At 36.8% G+C, this 23,297-nt stretch overlaps 1 pseudogene; it reads right to left on the bottom strand.

The window, feature by feature from the left end:
• Positions 1–2,573: 2,573 nt before the first annotated feature.
• LOC112918767 (sterol-4-alpha-carboxylate 3-dehydrogenase, decarboxylating pseudogene) lies at positions 2,574–3,454 on the bottom strand (annotated as a pseudogene).
• Between the last annotated feature and the right edge of the window lie 19,843 nt (positions 3,455–23,297).

Genomic DNA, 23,297 nt, shown 5'->3' with positions numbered 1-23,297 from the left:
GTATTGATTTGCAATATGAATTTTTGTATCTATACTTCTAAATTACTTCCCCAAAATAGACATATTCCATCCACAAAAGACAATAATACCTATTGTGTCATAGCTTCACTAACATAAGATCTTATTAAAATATTTTGTCTTGTTTCATTTGGAAGTTTAGAAATGGGGCGTTGTTGCTATTTATAGTATATTTCTTTTTTGGTGTATGTGAAAGGTCTGAACATTTCTAAATTGATTTCCATCTAGTTTTCAGTTTCTCTGAAATTATTATTCATATACTTTGCTTTTCCTTTAAATGATATTTTTTGTATTATTGATTAGTAAGATAGGTTTAATAATTTTTTTATTTTTATTTTTTTAGAGAACTTTAATATTAAATTTGTTCTGTGACTCTATCTAGCTTTCCTTTTGCGTAGGCAAAAATTCTCAACATTGTAAAGCTAGCATAATTCTGAATTTAGAATAATTTTGTACTGAAACAGATTCATTTTAAAAATTCCTCCTTTTTATTTTGTGAAATGATTATGAAAAATTAATCTGGAGAAATAAACACGTGGAGTCCAAGAGAACAAAAAGAATGCCACTAGCTAATTCAAACAGACTAAAAAATAAAAAATCAACAGATCAAGAGATTAGAATGTGAAGTCCAGGAGAAGACTAGGTTTATCTCATAATTTATGATTGTGGCATTTTAAGTCAATGGGGGATATTATGGATAACTTAATAACAGATTAAAAGCTACATCCAAAATATGTTACTATTTATTTTTTTAAATATTTTATTTATTTATTCATGAGAGACAGAGAGATAGAGAGAGAGAGAGAGAAAGGCAGAGACACAGGCAGAGGGAGAAGCAGGCTCCATGCAGGGAACCTGAAGTGGGACTCAATTCCGGGTCTCCAGGATCAGGCCCTGGGCTGAAGGCAGGGCTAAACTGCTGAGCCATCCAGGCTGCCCAAATATGTTACTATTTGTATTAGAATTAACTCTGTATCAATTTACATGTATAAATAAACAATAAGAAATGCTAGAAGATAACATAAATATTATTTCCTATTTTTTTTAGTGTTGGTTATGGTCTTAAGGACAATATAAAACAAAAAATTCCTAAAGGAAAAATATATGACAATAAAATAGACATGCAATTAACAAAACACACCAGAAAATAAAAGACAGACAACAAACTCTAAAAATATTTATAACACATAAGCAGTATTTAAGGAGCTTATAGAAATGGATTTGCTGGGCAGCCCCGGTAGCGCAGCGGTTTAGCGCCGCCTGCAGCCCAGGACGTGATCCTGGAGACCCGGGATTGAGTCCCACATCAGGCTCTCTGTGTGGTGCCTGTTTCTCCCTCTGCCTGTGTCTCTGCCTCTCTCTCTCTCTCTCTCTCTCTCTCTCTCTCTCTGAATAAATAAAATCTTTAAAAAATAAACCTTTAAAAAAAAGAAATGGATTTGCTAAAGTAGCAAATGAAGTCATCATTTTAATAGAGCCGTTTTTCTGATATGTTTTGATGCAGTTTTTTTTTCTTTCTTGGACATGACATTTCGATTAGTCTGGGAAGAAACTAAATTCTTTGAGCCAAACATCACCAAAAAATAGAAGACAGTGAATTGCATGTTCTTTACCTTTTGGAAATTGGTCTGAAGGGTTCTGTGAGCATGAGCTGCAGAGAAATTGTCCTTTCTGCATCATCTCATGGAGTTTCTGCCCAAACTCCAAACAGATTAAAGAGACTCTTCCCTCTGACCTTTTCAAGTGGTTCCTGTCAACTAGCCCCATGTCCCATATTAGAAGAGAAGCCACACAGCTGAAACAGTAGGCCACTGGGACAGACTACCACCTTACAACTAAGAAGGACAATAGGGCTCTGTTGATCAAGAGGGTCGGTTCCATGAAAGAATGTTTTATGAAAAAACAAAGCAGGCAAGCACACCAGCTGTACCAAAGAGAGAACTTGGAAGCATATATAAGGAGGTGAACAACCAACAGTCTTTTCCTTCTGGAGATTGAGGAGGTGGTGAATTCATTAATTCTGATTTTTTTTTTTTTTGAAATGTACATTTGAAGTTTCACCATGTGTTTATAGCTTCTACTTTTCTTCTAGGATATTTGTAATATGTGACTCCTTGAACAGTCTGTGGCCCTCTTCTAGTATCAGTTTGCATGGAAGTAAATTTGGTTTTCCATCATCAATTAGCAAATGAGTTGTTTCTTCCCTACAGCATCCTTCATTATATATAAGGACATTGGAATGATAAGTAATCCAGGAGACAGGAGGGGTGGGGGAGAGGGAGAGGTGGAAGGAGGAAGGGAGATAGGTAGGGAAGGAGAGAACACAAACAATATGAAGCTGCCTGCTTTAAGAAATAGAAATCGAATCCTACTAAGGGAAAAAAATGTCTGTTGTTTCTCTACCTTTGTGGAAGAGCTGGGTGTGTTCTCATCTAACTACAGGACTAGATTGAAGCTCAGAAGAAATTCACTTGAAGGAGATTTGCTCGCTGGTCCTCAGGGAAGAGTTAGCAGCCAGGGGATGATACATGGAGAGAGCTCAGTCTTGGGGTGCCTCACTCGACCTTCCTCAGGTGGTGAAAACTCTGCATGATTCTTTCTATGGCGTCTTGCATTGTGACCAGTGGCTGGGGGTCCATGACCTTTTTGGTCCTTTCACAGCTGTAATTGTGAATGTACCATCCAGTGAGACCCACACTGGTTGGAAAGTGGGCTGCAGTTGGGTTATAGAACTGGTTGCCATGGCCACACCGTAGGAAATGTGGTACCTGGGAGCTTTCTCACTCATGGCCACATCTCAAGAGAGGTGCTCTGCAGCTAGGATGTCAGTGCACCTTGTCCACAAAGGTGAAGTCCACCAAATTCTCCCCATTTCCAATCACAAACCTCATCTTGCCTTTCCTGGATGCCTCAATGAGGACGGGGGCCAGCTAGGGTTCCTTGTACCTAAAATGCCATAAGGGCAGACGGCCATGGTTAAGAAATGTCTCTCAGGGTCATTGCCCCCAGGACTGCTCACTCCTATAAGATTTTTTGTCTCCACATAGTAGTCTATGGGCTCCACGGCAAATAGATGGTCTTCAATTCCAACTTCGATTGACACCCTCAAAGATGATACTGGCACTACTAATTAAAATGAGTTTCTGAACCCCAGCCTCTTTGCAAGTTTCATTGCTATTATTGGTGCCAATGTAATTCACTATGTAAAAGAGTTTTTTGTTGTTACTAGATGGTGAGGGTGACACACAGTGGACAACAGAGCTTACACCTTTCAGAGTTGGGTACAGATCCCGTTGGCTACAGAGGACTCCGAAGGAATGTCGGACCCTTGCTGCATATCAAATACATTGACAGTGTGGCCTCTTGCCAGAAACTGCTCCACCAGGTGCTGCCCTAGGAACTCAAAGCCTCTGATCACTCTGCACGTATGGGCCATCCAACGGTGGTCGCCCCCCGTTGGTAGAGGCTCCCACAACCAGTCTCAGTGTGCCCACAGCTTGCATCCTAAGACCTCCAGCTGCTGGAGCCACCATTTTCTCTGATGCAGTCATTTTGATGTTGGTAAGGGTATTATTATTAACCTTATTTTTCATAAATAATTTTTTTCTTCTGACATTAAACTTAACACACTTTCATAGCTATTAAACACAAATTGCAATGAAGAAAGTTATAATTATCCATAATCCAAGAATAATCATTTTCAATATATTTGCTGAATATATTTCTAGGTTCTGTTGTTCTTCTCTCTTTCTTTCTTTCCCTGCCCCATCCCTCTTTGTCTCCTCTCTACCTTCTAAAACAAAAGTACCATCCTAGATTGAATGTTTTGGGATTTTCTTTTTTTTTCACTTGATATAGTTTGGGCACATCCAAAAGCCAACTACATAGTAATTTTTTATTTCCACAGAGTATTTTTTACAATATGGATCTAGACTATCTAAATACTATCAATGACCATTTAGGCTAATGTTATTTTGCAGTACTCTAAACAACTCAGATGTACAGATTCTTGTACCTTACAATGTGTCTGATTATTTAGGTTAAATTTTCAGAAGTGGCATTTATAGGTCAAGGTATTCACACATTAAATATTTGATGCCTATTGTCGAATTGCCCTCCAAAATATTGTACCTGGCACTGAGGTATTATCATTTTTGCTCTCATTTTTTATCATGTCTTTTTTGTCATTTAAAAATTTTTCAAACTAAATATTGAAAAAATCATTTAATGTGCACTTACTGGATTGTTAGTGAAGTTGAATATTTCTCATACTTTGATGACTACATTTTAAAAATTATTTCATAATTATTTCCTACACATTTCCATCGTCTGTTCTCTCCTCTTTCTCTTTTTAATTTTATCTCTTCCTATTTGACTTAAAAGAATTATTGCAACAGTCTTTTGTCCTATGTATACAATAGTTTCCTCTATTTGGAGTATATATTCCAACTGTTTCTTTGTGGTGTTATGTAATCTAAAATATTTTCCTTATTGATAGCTGTATTGATTTGATGTTCTAAAAAATTCATCCTCCTCATGACTTTAAAAATGGTAACCTGACTGTTCTTTTAGTTCCTTGAAAAACCATCAGACATGTAGTTTCAGTCAGATGCATGGACAGAATACAGAATTCCCTCTAATGGGAATACTTGTCCTTATTGGTATCTTATTCCTTCCCAAATGTGCTTTACCCTTTCTTCTTAAAATGAACAAGTAGACATATAAAAAAACATGATGGCAAAATAAGTAGTGGATTTCCAATACATCAAGAGGTACTGAGTAAGATACGGGGAGGCATTACTTTTATAGTGTCCCTCATCCCTCCCTCCCCCATTCCTTCCCTCCTTTGTCCCTTTCTGCATATATATTTGTTCAGTGCCAAATTAATGCCATAGGCATAATTCAAGTTTTCAGAATTATAATAAGGACAAGTAACTTGAATAAGATACTAGACTGGAATTTCCCAAAAGACAACCTAAGTAAATAATTGAAAAAGGAAGACACATGTTGCATGAACACAGTTCCAGGCTATGACTCAAATGTGCTAAGTGGTGACTTTTTTTTTTTTTTCAATAGAAATGCTCCCATTCAATTTAATGGGAGAAAATGTAATCATTCTTAGTCAATTAATATAAATTTAGTCAAATTAAGATTAAAAATGTAGGATTCTTCCTCAATCTTGTATCTTCTCAGGGACATTTTTCCTTTATGTACCAAAAATATCATCAAGTCTGGAAGAGTTGGAAGTTCTCAGACACTGTTATTGACATTTTTCCTATTGGCTTGTGCTGAGAGACCTCTCACCTGATTCATTCTCCATTCTTGGTGCAAAGGCATGTCTTTGTAACCACTGCAAATCTTTTTCAGATGGCCAGCTCAGGGTGCCACACCCTTGATATTCTCAACCAAGGACCATGGAAGGGGGTGAGGGATTGCTTTCTCCTTGTGTCCTACCAGAGTATGTGAGGATTCTCATGACCCTGCCTCAGATTGCTTCCTGGCATGCAAAAAACATGTTTCCTCCTGAAACATCTGTGAGATCAATCTACCCCTCATGTGCATGTGTACTCTAGAGTTAACATTAGGTAGGACAGGCTTCAATACCTTTTCAATAACTCTCACTGATTCTTCTCACTTCTTCCTGACTTGCAAAAATCTTTATCAGTTTCAGGTGCCTGGATATAGCACCTACCAATCAATTATTTGCTCACTCGGTACCTATATTGATACAAAGAATTTGGCTCTAGATGCTATAAGGATCTGGCCTCTTATAACATAAAAAGCTAAAGCATCTGCCAAAGGGTTGATTTTTAATTTTTGTACAAAAGCTAATCATTGATTCTTTCTTCCTATCTTCATTTCTGTAGTTATGATAGTTACCTAAGAGAAACCAGCATGCTCAAGCCTCATGTTTCTCTGGTTATTTTGTTGTTGTTGTTTCTCTCTTTTTCTCTGTTTTCTCTCCTTTTACTTCACACACACACACACACACACACACACATGCACACAAACACACACACATCCTTATACATTCTAAATTGATAAAACAAATTCATATATAGAGTCTTCACTGAAAGATCTACTTTGATCACAGGAAGAACTTAGGCAACACTTAAGTGTTGTAAAATATTTCAAGATAAAGAAGTGCCAGGAGTCAAGAATTTATAAACTTTAGTAGACTTTATACTCATTTTCAAGACTGACAAGTCCTGGGGAGATCTTTATAGTGAATTCCTTATAGGTTTTGCTTGTTGTTGCTCACATTTTTAAATTTTTGTTTTGTAAAACATGCCCTGCAGGATTTGCTTGCTTATTGACTAAGTGGGAAAGAAAGGTCAACCAAAGAATGAGACATAGTGTTCCAGCCTCTAGACATGAAAAACTGAGGAAAGAAGTTCTAAAGTCTTCTTAGGAAGAATGTTTCCTTTATCTCCTTATATTTTTCCTATTCCCTTCCATCATCCTGCTTTCACATTTTTTGGAATTAAGCACCTGCAAATTAAATATGCCCACCCAATTTGTAGCCCTGCCCTCTGAAGACACTCTTAGCAACACCTTTCTTTCTGTGTATACAAATGTACTAAAAATGATAGACACAGAGTAATAAAAATATGTATGATAAATTAAATTGTCAATTTGTCCAGTTTATACAGAAATGTACCTTTCTTTGTTGCATTTAATGACTGATTTTCTAGATTAATATAGCTATAAGTGATAAAATGTCAGACATTTGGTTTTAAATATTAGAATTTGATTTGAGGGGCACCTGGGTGGCTCAGTTGGGTAGACATCTGCCTTCAGCTCAGATCATGATCTTGGGGTGGGGGTCCCTGCTCAGTGGGGAGTCTGCTTCTTCCTCTTTCTTTCTCTCTTCTGTGTGTTCACTCTCTCTCTCTCAAATAAACAAATAAAATGTGTTAAAAAAATTAAAGAATTAGATTTAAGTTCACTATCTTCTGTTATTGTTTTATTCCAGGTCCTGTTGTGCTGTTTCAGTCCTAAATTCTTCATTTTCTGCAGTATACTACAGAACACAGACTAAGTATTCTAATATCAGTACTTCCTTAAAAGTCTTGGACTATCAGTAAAAATCTAATTGTGGGAGAAACACCCAAGGGGCTAAGCCTTGGTTGGTATTTCCTGTATTTATAGTAGTATAATGTTGGTGGAATAGTCGGCTCACTGCAATTTATTATTTCAAAGCTATTGATGTTACCCACACCTATCACAAAAAAGCCAGGAATTTTTACTTATTTGAGGTATACTTAAGTGTCTTAGAAAGAGTAATTGATTGGTGTGTTCATCTGAAACAGAATATCTACAACTTTCTTAAATATTCTCTTTTTAAATCATTGAAATGTTGCCAGAAAACATAGGAACAGCTGTTGAGTAGAGTATTAAATTTAGAGCAATATTATACAGGAATGGTGATTTAGACATGACTTTAGGCATAATTATCACTGAAATATTCTATAAATAGAATAGTACAGAAAAACTTCAAATGTATAATTTCCGAAACTGCAATTGTCTATGGTAAAAGGTGCAAAGTAGAACTTCTCTACATATGGTACTGCTTCTTCTGGGATATGGTAGCAATTCCACAAATCTATGGAACATGGCTTCCTACTTGCATAGTTTGTCGTGTTTTGGCACCCTAATTTTTACTCCTTTAACCCTAGAAATTTCAAGGCAAAATCTTATATATTTACATTCAAAAATGCTTTTCAAATAATATACTTTTGAGTATTTTGATAGAAAAGAAGCTGCAGGTGACTTTCAATTAATTTATTCATTATTCATTTTGCATGTTTACTGTCTTCCTACTTTGTTCTATGGATTCTGGGTAAGATGAAAGGATGTCATTTCGACATAGTAGAACATCTTAGTAATGGAGTAAAAAGTGAAAAATTACTAGGTAAGGTGACAGTTAACTTCTGTTATTTTCCCAGATTTTTAAAACCTTGTCTTCCCTTACCTAGAGATATGGAAAGAGACAAAGAGCATTTTAGCAGAGCTGTAGAAATCAATATTATTTTATCTTTGGAAAATAATGAACCCAGTCTTTATGAAACCTGTATGTTTTATCTTGAAACCTCTTATTGCCATTTCTATACATTCTAGAATGCTGTTTCATCCTGACAACTAGGATATTCAGGAAAATGGTTAATTTATGCATGTTATCTTTCCAATCAATTCTGTGAATCCCTGTACTTTATACTTTGCCTACTGCAGGCACATATTTTGAATTAAAAGTAAAGATAATGATATTTTAACTGAAAGACTTCTAAAATTAGCAGCAAAAATCTAAATAAATAGAATGAGAAGGCTTGACAGGAGAAACTTCCTCAAAGAGGTGAATATCTAGTTTGTAATTAACAGAAAGAAGAAAAGAAGCTGCACAATTGCCTGTGAACTAGCACAGCAATAGCAATTTCTAGCTCCTTATATGTGCTCATATGGAGTTCACACTTACCTATAGAAGAACTACAATCTTGTTTTAGTCATATTTATTTTAAATTCTTATGTTCCTCTCCTGGTCTATAGGAAAGAAGCCTACAGGGAAGGAAGCATACTTTATTCCTTTTCAAAAAATAAATGAATACATGAACAAATGATTGCTTGTGTGAAATTAGGTTGCTAAAGAGAGAAGAAAGGGAGAACTTGCATTTATGGTAATGGCTTCTTTGAAGCAAAGCTGGCTTAGGTGGATGTTTCAGATTCATTTCCTGAGAAGCCAACTGTGAGATGGAGTTTGTTGAGTAGGGGTTTACATAAGGACAGCCTTGGAGTCAACATTTGTGAAATGGAGGCACTGTAGCAGGCATGGACAAACGGAGACATTGAGAAGGCAGCTCCAATCCTATGGACAGCTCTGGAGCTAGAATGGCCTTTTAGTGTTATAGGCCACATTGATCAGGATTCTTTATGCTTGCACTGTTGAGTCATTGGGTGTTGGCACCCTGGGGAAGGGGCATGATCTTGCAAAAGGTGACTCTGCAATTGAGGCAATCTCTGATGTTTCTGGCAGTTGAAAGCTGGCTACTGTCAGCACTCTGCAACCAGAGCAGCTTCATTGATATAATTATTCATCAGTAGGGATCTGGGGTGTGTCTTACAGTGCCTATTACAGTGAGGTGGAACTAGACTATAAAGACCAGTAAATCAGAAAGAAAGATTTAGAGTAGATAAAATTATGAATGGTGAACACGTATCATTTTTTTTTTTAAAGATGAATTTACTTATTTGAGAGAAAGCAAGAGCATGTGATCCAAGGGAGGGGCAGAGGGAGAGAAAGAATCTCAAGCAGACTCCCTACTGTTTGCAGAATCTAATGCAGGGCTTGATCTCATGACCCTGAGATCATGATCTGAGCCAAAATCAAGAGTCAGATGCTTAACTGACTAAGCTACCCAGGCTCCCCAGTGTCATTTTTTTTAAGGCACAACAATACCACAAAGTTCATTCCTTTACCAGGATGTAGGTTGCATAGGGCTTGGTGGAGAGGTCCAAACCATGGGAGTTAGTTTAGAGAACTGTTGGAGTAATCCTGTCATGAGGCAATGAGGCCTTGGCAAACTAAGAGCTGTGGAGATGACCTGAATAGAACCTGGTGCTTGAATGAATTGAGGGGTTGGAGAGGTCTGCCCAGCAAGTTTTAATCTTTATTGTGCCAGATGCTCTGTCTATATCTTGTGCTTAATATAAGGTAGACATTATCATAATTTTATGCTATAGCACAGCAAATAGGCACTCTGAGTGGTTAGATGAATTGTCAAAATTTTCCTTTCTGACAAGGGAGGAAGACTAGATTTGTCTGACTGTAGAAACTATATATTTTTACACCTAATCACATATTTCTTCTGTCCATTGATAAACTAGAGCCTACATTTCATCTCTGAAGTGCAGTTATGCTGGAGAATGATGTGGAAACAGGATGGTAAAAGAAAGTGAAAGAAGAATATTTTGAGTTTTCAATGGTGAGGAATAAGGATTTCTAAAAATACACAAAAGTTTATCAGATAATAGAATAAGAATAACACCCTCATTATGCATTGGAACTATGTTTGAAAGAGAATACACTTAAGTCATCATAAAAATTCTATAGGACAGATATTATTATAATCTTCATTTTACAGATGAGGAAACTGGGTCTTAGAGAATTCAAATAAACTGCTTGAGGTCAAGCAGCTGGTTAATGAGGTGGAACTGGATCTTTTTACATCAAGATTGCCTGACTTTAAAGCCACCAAACATCATACCTTGTTAAAATTTGCCTCCTTAACAATGGAGAGTATTTCATTGTTAAGTCATTTAGACCAATTGCTAATATACATCCTCACCTTCTGAATATTCATCAATAACTTTGATCATCTTGCTTTTTATTAATTTGTGTTTGACTAGTTAGCATTTTATGAAATGGAGACCTTTAAAGTCACCACCAATTCTTCATACAGGATATATGTGTATGTTTAAATTTCTTATATTCAGTCAGATTGAGACTTTCTGTACTAGTTTTTTAAGGCTGCCATAACAAAGTACCTACCACAGACTGGGTGGCTCAAAACAACAGAAATTTATTTTCTATGCTTCTAGAGGCTAGAAGTTTGAAGTAGAGATGTTGGTAGAACCATGCTGGCTCTGAAATGTGTAGAGGAATCATCCCTTGCCTCTTTCTAGCTTCTGGTGGTTTGCTGGCAATCCTAGATGTTTCCTGGCTTATCCATATGTTACTCCAATCCTCTGTCTTTGCATGATCTTCTCCCTATGTCTCCATATTCACAGGGCCATATTATATGGACAACAGCGACATTGGACTGAAGGCCATCTCTCTTCCAGCATGACTCCATTTTAACTAGTTACCTTTGCAATAAATTTATTTCCAAATGAAGTTACATTCTTAGGTACTGGGGAGTAGGACTTCAACATATTTTGGAGGGGCACACAGTTCAACACATAACACTTGCACACAAAAAATCAACCTGTGCAATCAAAATAATTTTGTTTCTTGTCATGTCTGTAAAAAAAGTAGATAAAGCTTTGCTAGGCGTATTCTTTCATAGCGTCTCTTTAACTATTTAACCTATCTGAACAAATTAGATTCAGATAGATAGTAAATTATTCCTAATGGTCCATAATCCAACACTCTCTCCTCTTTGTACGGAATTCCAACTGATATTATTGAGTGTGCTCCTGTGGGGAGCAAATACCTTTACTAATATTACTTATGATTTTGCTATTCCCAGTGGGCTGCATTTTCTTTTTGCTCATTTAGATAAGTTCCCCTGGAATGTAGAGTCAAAACTTGTAAGGTAGGCTTGGGGAATTTGTTCTTCCTAAAGTGCTTTATTCTAATTATATTTTTTATTACTCATATTGTAAATGAGACAAGCTGAAGAGGCATTGCCAGACTAATTTTTTTTTTCAGCTTTTGTAATTTGGAGTACTCTCTTTCCACATATATCAAATTATAAGAATTTCTTAGATGTAGATATCCAAGAATCTTAATATTTAATTTGCCCCTAGGAATATGACAAGCAAGATCTTATGTTTATTAAATTGGTCTTAGGGCAGGCAGCCCTAAAGTCAGATGCTATGATGCATGATTTGTATTTAGATATCATTAAACCATGTATAAATTATGCAATTATTTCATTTATGTGTAAAATGGAAATTAGACCTCTTAATTGTCAAATGTAATTATCGGCTTCCAGGTTTCAGCCTTATTTACCTTTCTGCACATCTTATGACTTCTTCCTTCCTCAAATCCTTTTTTATTCCTGATGTCCACCACACATCCACTAGTACTTTATATGTGAACAGTCCTTTTTAGCATCTTCTTCTGCCTTCTTATTTGCTGTCTATCCCCCTGCACTTGTATTTATTCCAAAACATAATCCTTTTACTCTTATGATATTGTGTGCACTGCAAAATTGTTACATATCTATATACCAAATAATGCCCAAATATACTTTTTTAGCTTTGATATCACCAAGTCTTTGACCTTGGTTGCCTCCTGGATATACTCTGAATGTTTATATGTATTTCGGAGTATAAAATGTGTCACATTTATTATCTTTTCTACAAAAGTGCTTTGGTAGTAACGTAGATATCATTCCTTCCTTGATTTACATCCTTTTCCATGTAATTTTGAAATTCCTACCCCAAAACACAAAGTGTATTCCCCTCTTAGATTCTGGGCTAGAATCTCAGTCTGGCCAATGAGATGCTAAAAGCATCTTTTCAGCATGTAAGGACCGAAGTGTACATGGACATGTTCTTTTGCACCTTTACTATTGTCACGAGAATACCACACCTTGACTAGGTTGCTGGTCCATGGAGTTATGAGAATCAAGTAGGAGAGCCAATCCACAGACCTAGGTTTGATGTAGAACTACCCAGGGGAACCCAAACAAACTCAGTAGGTCCACTGCTATATGAGTGAACTCTATTGACACAAGTAGAGGCAACCTGGTAAGATGTATGAGAAATAAATTATTGTTTTGGTGTGTCATTGAATTTTGCAGTAAATATCCAAAGTTATCTGATGGAAACATCAGTACTTGGAGTGCTAATAAAACAAAAACCTAAAATACATGGCATTGGTTTTAAGCCTGGATGGCAAGTTAGAAAGAAGCTGACATAGGAGGCTTAGAAAATGGTAGCCCATATGATATAGTCATGAAATATTTGTAAAAACTGTCTTCCGTGATCCTCTGGAAGACTGATATCAGGTGTAGTTAATTTCTAGATTAGGGCAGGACAGACTCCAGGCAGAGTGCAGAATGAGAGATGTAACTTCGTTTAGATGGATTTAATGAGGTAATAAAAGTAAGACTTGAGCTCAGAGAAGAATAACCTGGTTAGTAAATAGAATGAAGAGGCAATAGAGAGCTTCCATAATGTACTGTTTATAAAACTTATTAAAATTCTTCAGCCTCTCTAACTTTGCAAAACAGTAAAATATTCTCAAATTAAGATAGATACAGCCTCAAGGTAAAGATAAAATCAAGGGCCTTTAAGATGTATCTTAGGGATGTAGACCAAATCAAGAAGTAGCCCTCCTGTGCTTTCTTAAGATTTCAAAAGAATTATGGTGGCACCTAGTATGTCTTGCAGGGAATAAAATGGCCTCTAGAAAGCACAGGTTCTTTTTTTTTTTTTTTTTTTTTTGAAAGCACAGGTTCTTAATGGGCCAGTGCTACCCAAAGCATGCAAAGGTCTATGGCCTTTATAACTATGGTTCATGGAAATGGAATATATAATAAAAGGCAAAAATTTGTCACTTTTGTATGTGCTGATTTTGTTTGTGTTGATTGTAATCAAGTATATAAAACACTCAGATTTGGGGACAGCTAGCTAAAGTACCACCAGCTAAAGCTAAAAGGGACTGAAACTGCTTAATATTTAAAATACCTTTTGGGTCCCTAATTTTTCAGGCAGAGATTAGGCTGAGAATACAGAGGGTACATCCTCTAACAACTTCTTTAGAATTGGACAAAGATGACAACCAAAGTGGCTGAAAGCCACTCTCAGAAAGTAGAACTGGGATCTAATCAAGGGACATTTTTTACTTCCAGAAAAGGGAGGCATGGAAACATTTGCATAGTAGGAATTCTGAGTTGCCAAGGAGTGGTGATTCCTATGGTACTTTTCTTTTTTTCTTTCTTCAAATGGGAATGTTTTTTTTTTAGAGTTCACTTGTTTCTATTTCAAAAATTATATGATATATGCATGAGGTCAAAAATTTACTTGTATATTTATCTTTCTTTTTCTTTCTCTCTATTCATAGATCTCTGAATCAAGAGACTGTATGTCTCAACTTGAAATACTTCACTAGATCCCAGACTTTGAGCCTGATATTATGATTAGATAAGACATTTGAGGATCTGGGGATGAAGTGGGGATGAGTATATTTTGCATATGGGTAAGTGTGTGTTTTTATAGCCAAAAGGGCATCTTTCAGGTTTACTTTAAAAACAGTTGTTAGGCATTTTCAAGTTCTGAAGGTAGCATATTCTGTACTATAGAATACTACTCCAACTAATTTATACAGAAATAACATGGAAGTCTGAGATTTCAGTATGACTCTGAAGCAGATTCAAGGTATGATGCAAGTAGCTCTGTCACTTCTGTCATAGATTTAGCAGGTCTTTTTGTATCTGTGGTGGAAGAAAGTGTCATGTCAAGCAGTAATAGAAAAATCACAGTAAACACTTTTGAGTTTCTAGAGAAAGGCCCCATGCCATCTGTAGCATCATTCATAAGGCATCTTCTATTATTCCACTAATATTTAATATTGATGGACTGGGTAAGCATCTATGCAGTCAGAGATGCCCATCATGGGTAAAATGAATAAAATCATGAATTTAGGCAGGCTTAGAAATACACTTTTAGATGAGAGTGATATATCCGTGATAGGCATATTTAATGTCAAGGGCACAAGAAGTTGCATTAACAGGTGGGCCAGACCCCAACTATAGTTATCCACCACAGTTACAGCGCTGCCTATCTTCATAGTATATCTGTGCCAAAAGGGAGTAGGTTCTTTTATAACAAGTTGACAGAAATGTAAAGAATCAAGGCTGGTTCATGGAAAATCTACACAAAGGGAAGATCTCCACGCTAGTTGGTCATAAACATAGTATAGCAAGAGATGTGCTAAAGCAAGAGTGTAGACAGGGGCTTGGAGCATAAAGTTTGGAAGGTTAGGGGCAGGAGGCCTGTGGAAAAGTCATGTGGATGGACAAATGGGAGAGGATAGAAAGTGTATAGAATTTTTGTATCACTCATTTATGCCTTCTAGAATAGGTCCACCTTTACCAATAGAAGCACTAAATAACCAAGTAGATGGAATTACACAGCCCAGTGACATCAGTTATTGGCCACTTATTGCTGGAGAATTTAAAAATGGATATGTCAGCCATGACGACAGGGATGAGGGCTATAGAGAGACCCAACAGTATGGGTCACCCCATGAAGATCCCCACCTGCTAAATATCCCACCTGCCAGCAACAGAGACCAGTGGTAAGCCCCTCATATGGCATCATCCTATGAAGTGTCATCCAATTCAGTGGCAATTGATTCTCTTGAACAGCTTCCATCCTGGAAGAAATTCCTCTTGATTGAAATTTTCCACATTGTCTTAGTCTGTTTGGGATACTATAATAAAATATTAAAGACTGGGTAGCTTATCAAAAACAAGATTTGATTTCTCACAGTTATGGAAGCTGAACGTCCAAGATTGGGGTCCCAGCATGGTCAGGTTCTGGTGAAGGCCCTTTTCCATGTTGCAGACTGTGACTTCTTACTGTGTCCTGACATTGTAAAAGGAGTAAGCTAGTTCTCTAGGGTCTCTTCCATAAAGAGGCCACTAATCCCATTCATGAGGGCTTTGCTCTCATGACCTGAGCATTTTCTAAAGGCCCCACCTCCTAATATCATCACACTGGGCATTAGTATTTCAACATATGAATGTGGGGGGACACAAGCATATAGAATATAGCACATATATTCTAAGGATGCATTTTTGTTTCCTTTGCTTCCTGCGCCATGTTTAAGGATTTACAGTTTCAAATGCTGATACTGAATGCTACATAATATCAAACTAAGGAACCCACTTCACAGCAATGGAGGCACAGCAATGAGCAGAAAAGCATGTCCTCCACTGGTCTGTCATATGCCATACCACTCTGAAATTGTCAACACAGTAAAACAGTTGTGTAGTCTTTCCAATATTCTGCTAATGCACCAGCTTGAAATACTATCCTTTATAAAGGATATTGTCCTTTAGCATGAAGCATACACTCTAAATTAATAAGCATGATAGACTACTTGAGTTCAGGAACCGAAATGTGGAAGCAGTTGAATGGTAATTTTTAAAGAAAACCTACAAATAAGTAAGAAAATAGTAGGAAAAAAATCTCTGAAAAAGCATGCATAGTTTTATTCCTAAGAGTCAATGGAACAAAGTTTTATTTTCCATAATATGATAGGCTGAATCTAAAGTGGCTCCCAGTGATCTCAATCTACTGGTATTTATGCCCTTGTGTATGGACTAGGCTTAGTTACCTACTTCTTATAAATAGCATATGTCAAAAATTATAGGATGTTTCTTCCTAGATCAAATTAAAGAAGATAGTGACTTCTGTCTTGTTATTATTTATTATCCCTTGCTCTTTTGCAGTCTATATTAAGTTGATGGTTGCTTAAGGTATTTTTTAAAGATTTTATTGATTTATTTACATGGGAGAGAGAGAGAGAGAGAGAGAGAGAGAGAGAGAGAGAAACAGACAGAGAGCACAAGTGGGGGGGGCGGGGTAGAGGGACAAGCAGACTCCTCACTGAATGTGGAGCCCGATGTAGGGCTTGATCCCAGGACTCTGAGATCTTCACTCTAGCCAAAATCAACAGTCAGATGCTCAACTGACTGAGTCACCCAGGTGCCCTGATAGTTGCTTAAGTTTGAACCCATTCTTTATTCCTTTCCTCCCCCTGCTTTAGGTATACTGTGTCATAGTTTATATCTTTTTATTTTGTGAGTCACTTGACTGATTTTTTCAGATCTACTTGTTTTTACTCCTTTTGTGTTTCCTACTTTTCTTATACCTACTTATGTTCTTTCCTTTCCACTCAGAGTCCCCTTTAACATCTCTTGTAGGGCTGGTTTACTGGTCATGAATTTCTTTAACTTTTGTTTTTCTTGGAAACTCTCTCTCCTTCTATACTGAATGATACCTTTGTTGGACAGAGTATTCTTCATTGTAGGGTTGTTTTATTTCAACATTTTGAATATATCATGCCACTCCCTTTTGGCTTGCAAGGTTTATATTGAAAAATCCACTGATAGTCTTATGGGGCCTCCCCTGTATGTAAATGTTTTCCCTTTCTGCCTTCAAAATTCCCTTTGTCACTACTTTTGACCATTTTAGTTGTTATGTATCTTGATGTGGACTTCCTTGGATTGATTTTGTTGGTGGCTTTCTGTGCTTCTTGGATCTGTTTCTGTTTCTTTCTCCAGATTCAAGAAGTTTTCAGCTATTACTTCTTCAGATAAATTTTCTGCCTCATTTTCTTTCTCTTCTCCTGGAATCCCTGTAATACAAAAGTTGTTATGTTTAAGAGTGTTGTTGAGTTCCCTTAATTTATTCTCATTCTTTATTATTCTATTTTCTTTCTCCTATTCAGCTTGATTGCTTTACTCTGTCCTCCAAGTCACTGATCCATTCTTCTGCTTCCTCTAGTCTACTATTTATTCCATCTAGGGTATTTTTAATTTCAGGTGTCAATTTCTTCATCTCTGATTGGTTATTTTTCCTTTTTTTTATATCTTTGTTGAGGGTCTTAGTGAGGTCCTCCACCCTTTTCTCAAGTCCACTGAGTATTTTTTATAGCAATTACTGTAAGTTTCCTATCTGGCTTATTACTTTGTTTCATTTAGTCATGCCATGATTTTGTCCTGCCCTTTCATTTGGGACATATTCCTTTGTCTCATTTTGTTTAACTTTCTTTTTTTAAAAAAAATTTTTTTATTAATTTATTCATCACACACACACACACACACACACACACACAGAGGCAGAGAGAGGCAGAGGAAGAATCAGGCTGCATGCAGGCACCCTGATGTGGGACTCAATCCCAGGTCTCTAGTATCACACTCTGGGCTGAAGGCAGCACTAAACTGTTGAGCCACCCGGGCTGCCCTTGTTTAACTTTCTATGTGTCTGTTTCTCTGTGTTAGGAAAGTCAGTTACATCTCCTGCACTAGAAATCATGGTTTTATGAAGAAGAAGTCCTATAGTGACATTCACTGGAACTGTCCCCTATTCACTGGCACTTTGTACTTCATGGGTATCTCTTATGTGTATTTTTTTCACCCTACTCATGGCTAAGCAGGATTTGCCTCAGCCCAGTCATCTGTAATGGCTCTTTTTGCTTGTTTTAGGCAGTGTTTTGCACTGTGTTCTTATGGCCCCATCTGGGCTTGCCTTAGGTTTGAGCTGGCTAGGCATTTGCCAGAGCTGCAGTTGCACTGAACTGCATGGCAGTCATGGTGTTTTCCCTTGGGAGTCTTTTGTTAGTGGACAGGGACTGCAGTCAGACAAGGTGTCTGGCCCTAGCCCACTGTTGGGGCTGTAGTTGAACTGGTGCATGTGGTTACCTTCCCCTCTCTCTGGGTCAGGGATCACTTCAGAGTGGTGCTGGCCCTTGGAAAGGTTGTTTGCACAATGCCATGCTTGTGATGCAGTTTTGGATGTACTCTTGCCAAGACCAAGTGAAAAGGGGTGAGTCTGCAGAAGAGCATGAGGGCAGGACACATGGTATTAGCAAGGTTTACACAGATCTGCTGTGGGATAAGTCCTGGAACTGATTTAGACAGTTGCTGAATGTGTTGGAGGGGATAAGTTCACAGAAAAGCATGAAGGTGCAGCATGCTGATAGCAAGCTAGTTAGAAAGTGTTGATGCTATGCTGGTTCTCACAGTTGTCCATAATTTAGGCTGGGAAACAGGGTGAGTTAATGATGCTCACCAGCTATTTTGTTATTGGAGAAGTCTCCCAAAGATCCCTATTCCTGTAGCAGCAGACACTCTGAGATTAGTAAACAAATATCCTTCCTGTATATTCTAGTCATCTTTCAAATTACTACTTTTATGCTGTGTCTCAGAGGGGCTGTTTGCTGTGCTATCTCTTTAAGCATGCGGATTCAGTTTCCTGTCAGCCTCTGGCTCTCCCAGAGCAAAGTCACTGATTTTTAAAGTTCTACATGTAAAGCCCCACTCATTATAAGAACTCAAGAAATTAAGACCCTTTGGTTTTTAAAGCCAAATATTATGGGGTTTGCCTTCCCAGTGAGGATCCCCTATGTCTGGAGTACCTGGTATGAGTCTGCCTCTTTCCATTCTCCATGCTTGCAGGGGTCCTCCCTCCTATGGATAGTCTTTCAGATCAGCTTGGTTCTCAACTGTGTATCCACTCTTCCTATCATTTTTGATGTGGCCTCTTCTCTATATTTAGCTGCAGAGAGTCTGTTCTGGGAGTCTTTGAGTCTTTTTCTGAGTTATTCACACTAATGTCAATGTTATCTAGTTGTATCCATGGGAAAAGGTGAGTGTAGGATCCTATCTGTACTGGCATCTTCCCCAGAAGTCCTATATCTTCTTAATTCAAGATTTTCCTACCATTTTGGAAAATTTCTAATAATTTTGTTCCATTCACACCATCAGCAACTATGTAATCAGTTGTATTCACCACATTTTAACTGTATTTAAAATAGATTAAGAGGGTTTCAAAAGTTATTAAAACAAACACCATTTAAACTTAGTTCTGCTTATAGATGGAACCAAGGTAAACAATAACTAGAAATTCTTCATTAGTCATGGTTGAGAATTTTATTTTTGAATACTTAATCAAGTTTGATAGGACCAAAGAAATATACATTCAAGAATGTTTAACATGAAGTAATGATCTAAATTAGAATTATTTATTTTATACTCCTTAAGTATGAAACAAAAAATGTTCTCCTTCATTTATCCTGTAAGCTGGGTGACAGATGGAAGAAGAGCTTCCTCTATGACTCTCGTGTAATCTCAATGCTCCAGGGTGGTGTTGCATTCCCCAAATCTCTAGCTTCATAACTTTCAGATATGCTATGTCTTTGAATACCTCAGAGAAGTATAACAAAGTAACTAAAGGGATGCTCAGTTTGATAACTCAGTCTACACAATTGCTTGGGAGGTCCTGTACTGACCTCTGAGGTAGTCCATGCATCTTGAAAAGTGAACTTCTGTGTTAACTTTTAGTGACAAGAATTCCTTCCCTTTCTAGCCCTTAGAAAAATTTGCCTTTATAGATGTATTCCTCCATTTTCCAAATTGGTCCTGAACACAAGTCATATTCATAAAATTCTGTTTCAACCTAAATTGAAATTTCTGGCATATAATCAGGACTATAATAGCAAATATTAAAAACTGAACAAAGTAGAAACCTCACAAGATGAGATACATATGAGGTTTATATAGAGGACTATTTCTGTGCCAATTAAGCTCAATAACTGTTTTGTTATTTTTTTCCTTTCCTTATTTCCTTTCTGAACCTTCAAAAATTTGGCCTGTATAATTTATTATCCAAAACTTTGAATTTGCTACAGATATTAACTTGAAGGTTTTGAAATTGAGACCAGGTGGTTCAATCCAGGGCCTTACATTGGGATATTGGATTCCCCTAGGGTAGCAGTCTGTCAAGAAAACCTTTGTGCAACACAAAGATAAGTCCAGATTCTTGTGCCAGGACTTGAGGGGGAATGAGCTCTCTGCTTGAAATAATCTAAAGTTCTGACTGTGTTGATGAGTAGAAAATGGTGAGATTTTAAATGCATAGTTATTATGGAGATGGAGACATTGCCTTTTAGAGATTTCTTCTGGTTTCATTCTACTTTAGGGATAGAAGATCAGGAATATTTTTCACTGGTTTAAGATATAAGAACAGAATAGAAATATTGCTCTGGCAAGGAAGGTTTTCCTATCTGTGAATTTTTTTAAGTTAAGATTTATTCATCCTTTAGTTCACCATCATTATATCGAACAGACTTTGTCTCAACTATCTGCTTTTGCACACGTGTTGTCAAATCTCTCCAAATCTTAAACATTCTGTTCATGTTTGGGGATATTTTTTTTCCTTCTTTAATTCCTCTAGAGTTTTCCACTCATTATCTCTTTTTACAATTCTTTTTGACAAAGCATTTATTCTAAGATGCTTTCTGAAAGCTAGAGTGGACAATGACTATGTTGTGGATTTAGGACTTTGCACTGTAGCTCAGAGCTTCTGTTGCTCTGAGTTCCTAAACAGAGTTGATGTGCACACCCTCAGGATATCCATGTTCTTAGCCTGTGGCACAAGTTCAAAATAGAGTCAGTTCATCATAATGGGTTTGATTTTCAAAAGCAAGAATTTGACTCTGCCCACTTAGTTGGTTCCATCATGTAACGGTAATCCTACCAATAGGCAAAGAACACTCAGCTACTATATGTTCTTAGAATATCTAGGAATACAAAAAATAAGTAAGTTTTGATCATACTTCGTCATTTAGAGGTATTACTTTGATAACCCATAATAAGTATTTATCTTATAAATTCATTCCATAGCTTAAAAAAAAAATCAAGTTTCTCTTCCCATGTATTACATTAAGTTTCTGAGCATTTTATGTAGAATTCAAACCCAGTGTTTAAAACAACCACCACTTTTACAGAAACCTGTGCCCTGAGCATATTTACTTAGGCTTTCACATTTTGTCAACACTGCTATGCCCTGATATTTACAATGCTTTCACCTGCTGCTTCTTTTTTTAAAGAAAATTTATTTTATTTAAAATAATCTATTGAAGTATAATTAATATACAATGTTATATCAGTTTTAGGTGTACAACATATTTTTTTAAAGATTTTATTTATTTATTCATGAAAGACAGAGAGAAAGAGAGAGGCAGAGAGAGAAGCAGGCTCCATACAGGGAGCTCGACGTGGGACTCGATCCCAGGTCTCCAGGATCAAGCCCCGGACTGAAGGCGGCGCTAAACCGCTGAGCCACCCGGGGTTACCCAGGTATACAACATATTGATTCATTAGTTTTATTCATTAGTCAGTGCTCGCCACTATAAAGGTAGTGGCCATCATCATGTTATGACAATATTTTTCACTATATTTCCTATGCTGTACTTTTTCATCTCCATGACTTACTTATTTTATAGCTAGAAGTATCTCTTAAACCCCTTTATCTATTTCACCTCCCTGCCCCCCATCTCCTGCTTCTTCTTCACCCATATGTAGCTTCCAGGAAGGCTTCCTAAGTGACTGAAGCTCTCCTGACTATACCTATTTAGATTTAACATACAATGTGTTATGTTGTGAACCTCAAAAGACTAAGCAGATCTTTACCTTTGTTAAACAAACAAACAAACAAAAATGCCTTAATTTCTACATATGCATAACTAATTATCTTACTGATTGGGGATTGTTTTTTTTAAGGAAAAAGTTAAGATAAGTCAATCCCTCAATTCATTGCATTAGCAATTTCTGACAGAAATGGTACTTTTTAAAAAAGATTTTACTTATGTATTCATAAGAGAGAGAGAGAGTGAGAAGCGGAGACATAGGCAGAGGGAAAAGCAGGTTGCATGCAGGGAACCCTATGTGGGACTGATCCTGTAACTCCAAGATCACACCCTGAGTCTAAGGCAGACGCTCAACCGCTGAGTCACCCAGGTGTCCCAAAATGGTACTTTTTGCCCAACATATCATAATTCTCCTGAGTGAAATCAATAGTGTAGATCATTATCTAGTCTCTCAATTTGTGTCCCCCCACTTCATTATCACATGTGTTGGAATTATTACAAAAATCCAAATTACTGTAGTGAGCAAACTGAAGCAATGGATTATACAGCCAGAACCTTAAGGTAAGCTGAAGTCAATGAGCAGAAGAAATAACCTAACCTAAGGTTTAAGTTTTCCTAAAATTGGTTTCTTGACAAAGAAATCTTAATGGTAGAAATAATGGCAATTAATAAAACAACTCATTAATTGTGTTCACTTCTATGACAGATAGCTCTCTAAAGAAAATTATTTCTTGACTTGAAGTGATGGTAGTAGTATGACACTACAGTATATCCATCAATTCTCTGAAAAATAGGTTTTTTTCACTAATCAATGCTGCCAAATAAGAATTTAGATGTGCAAAGTTGTGTCCCACCTATTTTTCTATGTTTAAATTTGGTGCAGTTGTTTGACTTCTGTTTTCAAGGACAATAAAAACAAAGATGAGTTTATAAAAATTAGTTTTCCTAATTTTTGTATTCATTCTGAAGAGAAGAAATCTAAAATCAAAACTAGACAGTTATCTAGAAGAGTGACACAAGACTAAAAGATCATTGTTTTGAATCTTTTAGAAGAAAGAAATTGTACTTTTTTGAAAAGCCTACAAAGTATTCTCTACTCCTTAAATAAGAGCTGATTAAAATATGATTTAGACAGAAGCTCTAAAACAAAGGTGATTGCAACATTAACAAGAAAGAGCAGATGGAGCTGGTGTTCCCTAAGTTAACACAACTGAGATTCTAATACTGAAAGCCCACATTCTTAAGCATTTAGATTAGTGAAATTATATACTGAAAAATAAGTTTTGGCCAATGCTACATATATCAGTTCACTGTTATATTTTACAAAGATACATATTAAAAGCCGTCTGTGCCCACATTTTGGAATCTTTCAATTTGACCTTATTGGTCAAAA

This window comes from Vulpes vulpes, chromosome 13, assembly GCF_048418805.1.
Source record: "Vulpes vulpes isolate BD-2025 chromosome 13, VulVul3, whole genome shotgun sequence".
NCBI lineage: Eukaryota > Metazoa > Chordata > Mammalia > Carnivora > Canidae > Vulpes > Vulpes vulpes.
This window is presented reverse-complemented; position numbering and strand designations above follow the sequence as displayed.